This window comes from Accipiter gentilis, chromosome Z (assembly GCF_929443795.1).
Source record: "Accipiter gentilis chromosome Z, bAccGen1.1, whole genome shotgun sequence".
Lineage (NCBI taxonomy): Eukaryota > Metazoa > Chordata > Aves > Accipitriformes > Accipitridae > Astur > Astur gentilis.
This window is the reverse complement of record NC_064919.1, coordinates 62,248,269-62,255,573: the sequence shown is the minus strand read 5'-3', so window position 1 is coordinate 62,255,573 and position 7,305 is coordinate 62,248,269. Positions and strand designations below refer to the sequence as shown.

Here is a 7,305-nt window from a genome sequence, read left to right as displayed (position 1 = left end):
ATCGTTTCCACTGAAGAAGCTTTCTAATACGAGCAGCATTAGAAGTATGCTTACTCCCTATATCATAAATTTCAACTATTATTAAATACATTTGTGTATTAAGGGTTGCTTTAAAATGGAATACGTTTTCATAAAGGGTCGTTGTCACAGTCTTCCTGCTGCTATGTTTGTGCTCAGTTGACAAACAATCTTTGGAGGATTTAGACAATAGTAGCAGAAATACTTTGTGTTAGTACCAAGGTAATTTTGAAACTAGATGAGAAAAAATTACCTACCTAATTTGCCTTCAGTCATCAACTGAGGGACTTAACTATGGCTGCAGCTACTGTGTAAAGCAGCATGCTTACATTCAGGATCTGTGTCTGTACAGTACAGCCTTTATTAGAGATACCTATAGGGTGAGTTTTTTTGTTTGCAGTATGCTGTGCATGTTGTTGCTTACATTACTCTGAGCTGTGTGTGGATGGGATTGAGTGGCATTTCTTCTTAGTTAGTATGAAAAGAAGTGTCCTCATGGAGGCTGAATAAGTCATTTGATGCCACAATTTTTTTTTCTTAGTCCAGAAAAAAGAAGTGTGCTTTTGAATTTAAACAAAGAAACGGAAGGTAACTGGTTATAAATAGACCTCTTTGTCTCTTAACAGACTATGAACTGTATCAGATGATTTTTTTTTTTTTTTCCTTTTAAGGCCAAAAAGTGAAGCTTAAGAAAAACAAAACACAGAAAAGCTGTATTTTAGCAACGGTCTCAGTTACGTCAACTGTAATTTTCACAAACTAAGGAATATGGATTTTTTCGGGTTAAAACATTATGCATAATATGAAATAAAACTTGGGGAAAATTGGAACATCAATATCATGCATGAGAGATGTATTCCTGTACATGCAGATATTCTACACCCACATTGAGGAAGTGCTAATATAGATGTATATGTGCAGCGAGTTCAGTGCTGATTTGGGATTTTTGTCCTTGCAGGTGGGTTACTGTGCATTAAGATCATCCTAATAGAAGGCAAAATAACATGTTGCATCCTTCAACAAAAATATAGTGAACAAGATTTAAATATAGTTGTATTAAGCCAGCAAAGTTGTAATTTACATTTTAGCATTCATAAATATCTGTGCTAGATTTCAAATATAGCATATTATAGGCTGAGTTCACTTTGGCTTGTAGGTAATACTGTGTAGTAAGTGTTTCAACTTATATTACACTTACTCTGACACAAGAGGTCCTTTTCTGGGGGAAAGTTTGAACTAGGTGCTTTTGTTGGAAGAAACCAATATTCAGGAGTTGTTATAGTATAACCCTAACTGTAAAATTATACATTATAGCCAGTAGGGTTCAGTATGTTTTCACTTTAGAGGTCTCTAGAGTACTGGCTGTTTGTCAAAATCAAAAGAATGTATTAGAAACCATTTGTAGGAACTTCTCTGAAGTCATTTAGACTCAATGCCAAAATCTGTATTAATCCCTCTCAGCAGCATCCACTATTTCAAATTTATAATTAGGACGCAAGGTGAGGCTGCCACCTTATTCTGTTTTTCTAACTGTTAAACTACTTCGGATAATCCTCAGACTTTCCAGTTAGGTGGTCAGTGGAAGGGTCGAATCACTAAATTGAAGTAAATTACTTGCTTGTATATTGAGAGAATGCCTTTTCCTTGAAACACCTAATGACTATTGCAAAGGAGTTTAAAATACCATGCTGCTTGATGAAAGTCACACGCATGCATCAGCCACCAGACCGTCCACTTTTTGCTTCGTAGAAGCGTACATAGGACAAAACGATAGTAAATCTTGGTCTCCCATGCACAGATATGAATTTCACCATTTGATTTGGTCACTGTTTTTTTAGAAGTTGAAACCTGGATTGGGATACAGTTTAAGCCCTTGGGTATAGGAATTTTCTGCAAATGCAGTTAAAATAAAATTCTCCCATAGTATCTGTTTAAGCCCTTTTCATGGTCCACTGGTGATCCCAGAGTACCCTATGGGGAAAAATGTGCATGTCTGAATTTATACCAAGGTTTGTGGCCCGTAATTATGACACTGAGTCCATCCCTTTCCTTCATGTTTGTGTAATAACCCTGACTTAATCATAGGAGTATTCCCATTTTGTTGCTACTGAAATTTTTTCTTGTGTGGCTTTTTAAAAGACTTCACTGGTATTTGCATTGGATTATTCATGTGATTCATAATGCTCAGCAGAAGGAGGAGGCAAAGATGCCAAATCTTGAACAAAACCATGTGTTGTTATAATATATATAAGCTTATAAAAGCCTGGTTATATATATATATTATTAAGCTTATATATATAACCTTAATAAAGCTTAAAGCTTTATTATACATGCACAATGCCATCTGTCTCACTTGCCCCCAGCTACACGTAAAATACAAAACAAGTACACACTCAGTTTTAAAAGTGCTTGATTAATCTGGTATGGGATTAATAGAGTTTTCTGCTGTTCATGAACTCCAGGTTAAGACCTGATTCTAGTGTCTTTGTATCATGTAGTCATTTTTATGCTCTAAGAGCAATACTTTTTAGTGATACACAGTTACTGGAAATCTGTCTAGTTGGCTATATTTTAAAAGAACCATAGAAAAATCTAAGGGACATAAAAATATTGAAAAAGGGATAATTTAATAACATGGAAGATTTTGATCACCTCTAGATTATCAGGTTGAGAGAACTGTGAACACACAACTCTTTGAAAGGATGAATTTATACCTATTTGAGACCATACAAATATTGAACTAAAAAAGGGCAGAGAAAAGGATTAATTTTGGCAGCCTCACAGAGACAGACTGGGCAGTATAATAAAAGTGCTCTTTTGTTTGAGATTCATCTCTGTGTGATTTAAAAATCAGTGGGAGTTATTTGGGTGTTTTTGGTTTTTATTTTCCTTGCAAGTTTTTAGAGACAAAAGTATTATTCTGTCAATGCTGAAATACAGTAAGAATTTTTGGAACTCGCTTTCTGATGTCTGGAATTGTCTGAAACCAGTACAGGTTTAAAGATATGAGCATTAATATGCTAATTTTCAATTAGAGTCATTGACATATTAATCATTTAGGGAAGTGTAGAGCCTAAAAGTTGGTGACAATGCAAAAAGAAGAGAGTTAGGATGTATTAGAAATTGAAGGACTTCCTAGCAGACATGGCTTTTGGAAGGTGTTTAGTAGATACACAGCAGTTAAATGTGCCTTTGGTGGAAAGTTATTTTAAGTATTTTCCAGAATTTGATGTGATATCCTCAGGTATCTGTATGTCTAGATAAATTAGCCCAAATTGAATCTTGGTATCTGGTTGCTTTTCTAGACTGCAGAAAATATGAGCTTGCTTGCTTGGTTGGTTTCCCTGCCCCCTATCAGAGGGATGCTGTCCTTAGTTTTGCAATCCATATTAGCATGACTTAAGTATGCTCTAATGTTGGGATTTGCTACAGTCTCTTGAAATAATGCAGAGTAGGATGCTGACATTCCTTCTGCAATTCTTTGTTTGCTTTTTATTATATCTTTTCATGAATTATTAATTCTTTATTTTTTAAGAGCTGTATAAGGAAGACATTGCCTTGTGACTATGAGTAATATGTAACTGGTAATGGAGCAAAAGATCATGAATATACTGTTTCCTGCCAGTAGTTATCTTTCCTTTGTTTGCCTGGTTTTCCATATTTCTCCTAATACTATAAAATCATAGTTAAGTTGTGCTCATAGCCTCAGCTGAAAGATCATGTAAATGTAGCTAGGCTATGTGATAGCCCTTCTCCTTGTAGCTGTTGCGGAGTTACTGGAGCATAGCCTTACAGTGAGTATAAGAGAGGATATAGCTCTCACAGCTCAGTAGGTAATTCTTGGATTATGTCATGGATATTGCCAATAGGAGGGCAGTAGAAAGGCTGCTTAGATTAAATGATTCAGTCCACCGCTTTAACAGAATGTAATTTAGAAGAATAAAACTATAATTATCATCATTCTTGGAAGCAAGTATTTTTTTCCAATAATATATGTTTTATCCAAACATACATACATTTGTGAATCAGGATAAAAAATTAATCTATGTTTATTATTACAGTGTTATTAGCTAAGGAAAAAATACAAAAGAAGAAAGACAACAGACATAATTTTGTGTTTAATAATAATAATAATACTTCATTCAGGAAAGTCTGTCCAGCTCTGTTTTCTGTACTAGGTTTAATAAACCCTGTCGTGCTTTTTATTTTAAATAATTATGGAAAATAGGTTTTTGTATTAACTTAAACTTAGTTATTAAGGACTTACTGAGCTTGCAAAAAGAAGCATGTTCACGTGCAGAGGATTCAGTGGTTTGTAACTAGTGAGCTCTCTTGTGATAAAGAAGGCCAAAACTACTGTCAGTGATCTTACACTTTTCCCTTTATGTGGTTAATGAGTGGGGGACTTCTAAGGCAAAATCCTAATGTTGATTTTCTTGTTCTTATGTAAGAAGTAGTTTAAAAATATTTGCAGCTTTTTTTAGGGTGATGGATCATCTTCCAACATGTGCAGTTAGTGTGGGGGCCAGTCTAACTTGTATCAATTCAGCGTTCCCATACAATATCACTGTGGAGTCCATACACTGACTTTTACTTCCTGGTGGCTTGCAGTCAAAATGGGGTGGGAGAACAGTCTGTATTTTAATTTTTTTTTTATTTCTGTCATTCTAAACAGCTGTATAAAAAAAAAAAGTTTTGCAAGTTTAATCTTAATAATCTTTACCCAAAAAAAGCAGACATGCTATGTCATAAAATAACTATTAGTGACTAGTTTGTATCCTATAAATCTAACTTGAGTTGATAATATGGTCCATTACCAGCTAACTGCACAGAGTATTTTTCATTTTACACTCTTCAGTTACTTTTTAGTGAAGTGTTAAAAAATATGAAGCTTTTCTCCTCTCTAAAATTGCACACTGTCTGTCTGTTATTAGGGAGATAACAGCTCTTATAAATGTTTCAGTAAGCGTTAAGTAGACAGTTATGTGCACTCTCATTCCACGCTTATTTGCTTACTGTAATAAACTGGTAAAATATGTGTGGTTTGTCTCTGTGTATCTGCAGGCATCATGAGTCACATAGATTTCCTTTAGAAATAATGTTGTGTCTGCAGAATTGATCGGTTATTTTCATAAACCATCCAAAGGTACACAAACGACTTCTATTATTTAAACATATGCTGTGTAAGATTTGTAGGGGATTATCTCCTGGTTACTAGATGCTTCGTGTTCTATTAATTCTGTGGAGGATTATTTTAACCCCAGAGTGATTGCAGGTATCAGCCCTATGGGTTTCTTCAAGTATTGCAATTGTATGCGTTAAAAATTTTAGAATTAAAACAGAAAACTCAGTTTACTAGACTGATGCAACTGTTAAATAGACTGCATTACAGTCACACCAACCTTTGCCAGCTCAGAACCCTTGGTAGCAAGTAGAGGGCTTGAGAATTCTCATTTTCCAGAACTAAATCCCTTTGTTCAGCTTATATACATTTTATTTCTAGTACTGACACGTTAAATGCAACTGAAAATTAATGTTCTACAGGAAGGAAGAGGTTTTAAACATAATGTCATTATTCTGACTGTCCTTTGCGTGTCTGTTCCTCTGTATACTATGATATTGAAAATAAAATTGAATGGACTCACGACTGAAATTATGACTGAAACATGAGCAGTAATGCTGAAAGGAGCATAGATTAAAATCTCTAAAAATCACAGGAAGGTTTCAGTAAATTTGAGTCAGGGCTATAACTTACGTATGGTGAGGGGTTTTTGCTGTATGTATGCATATTGTATCTACATGTTGGACTTCTGACTACTAACCTTTTATATTTTCATTCCTATTAATAAATCGTGTTAATAAAACCACTATATGTTAACACAGAGAAGCTAGTGTACTTCAAAATACTTGTTTTAACATGAATTAAACGTACTTCCTAAGCTTGTTAATGAAAAATGGGTGAACCATTTCATGAAATAACTTTTCTATTATGCATGTCCAGCTCAAATTGATTTAAATGTTAAAAGTTAAAGGCTAAGCTTAAACTTAAAAATAAGATTTAAATTGCATCTTAAAACTTAAGTTTTACTCATTAGTTCATCAATGGTTTAAATAGTTTTAACGGGTGTGTCCTGGGTTCAGCTGGGATAGAGTTAATTTTCACAGGAACCTGGGAGGGGGCACAGCCAAGACAGCTGACCTGAACTAGCCAAGGGGATATTCCATACCGTGTGATGTCATCATCAGTACATAAATGGGGAGCGTTGGGTTCCAGGTGGTGAGCAGTTGCACTGTGCATCACTCATTCTGTATATTCTCTTATTAGTACTATTGTTATTGTAACTTCTCTCCTTGTGTTGTCCCAGTAAACTGTCCTTATCTCAACCCACGAGGTTCTGATTTTTTTTCTTTCTCCTTTCTGATTCTCCTTCCCATCCTACCAGAGGGGGCAGGGAGGAGTGAGCGAGGGGCTGTGTGGTCCTTTGTTGCCACCTGGGCTGAAACCACAACAGTCCTTTGGGGCACCCAACATGGGGCATGAAGGATTGAGATAACGACACATCTGGCCACAGCATGTTAAATCAAGTTTGTTATACACATTTCTTATATTAGTTAAATAGCTGCTGGTCACAATGTTGGTTCATTTGTTCACATGGTGGTGTTATGTATGTTCTTATATGCACTATGTATTGCCTGCGGCGATGTTTATCACCTCTGGGAGAGGGGTCAGGATTATCATTTTGCTATACTGGGTAATGTCAACTTAATGAAATGATTGCATCACTGGTCATGAGGTTAAGCTGGTATTTGTATGCAGCATTGATGTCATTCCCATACCTCAGGTGCCTTCTATCGGAATTTATTGGTAGTCGTACCCAATCTGTGGGCGGGCGGGAGGGGGATACTTCCTCCCATTCATTCATCTCTCCTTTCTCCTTCAGGCTAATTACAACAGCTTTTGAGAATTTTTAATATCCTTGGGATGCACAAACCAACATGCTGTAATTGCTATGTCTCCTGAATGTGTTTCAGGTCTTGTTCAGGGCTACAAAAAAGCTTTTTAAGAATACCACCCAGAGTTCTTCCTCAAGACTAGATAATCATGGGTGGCATGGCATGTGGGAGAGTATGGGCAGGTATCCAGAGAACTTCTCACCTCCAACAGTTTGGAACTTCACTCCCAAACAACTACAGGACCCTGATAAAGCGATAGAATATTTGAAAGGAAAATGCTGTGACTATTCCAAAGAGGCACAACTTACCGCACTGTTCTGGGCCCTGACCCGT

At 35.9% G+C, this 7,305-nt stretch overlaps 1 protein-coding gene across 3 annotated transcripts in view; it reads left to right on the top strand.

Annotated features, from left to right (window-relative positions):
* AP3B1 (adaptor related protein complex 3 subunit beta 1) overlaps positions 1–7,305 on the top strand; it is a 164,951-nt gene that overhangs the window by 120,279 nt on the left and 37,367 nt on the right. The gene's annotated exons all lie outside the window — the stretch shown is intronic.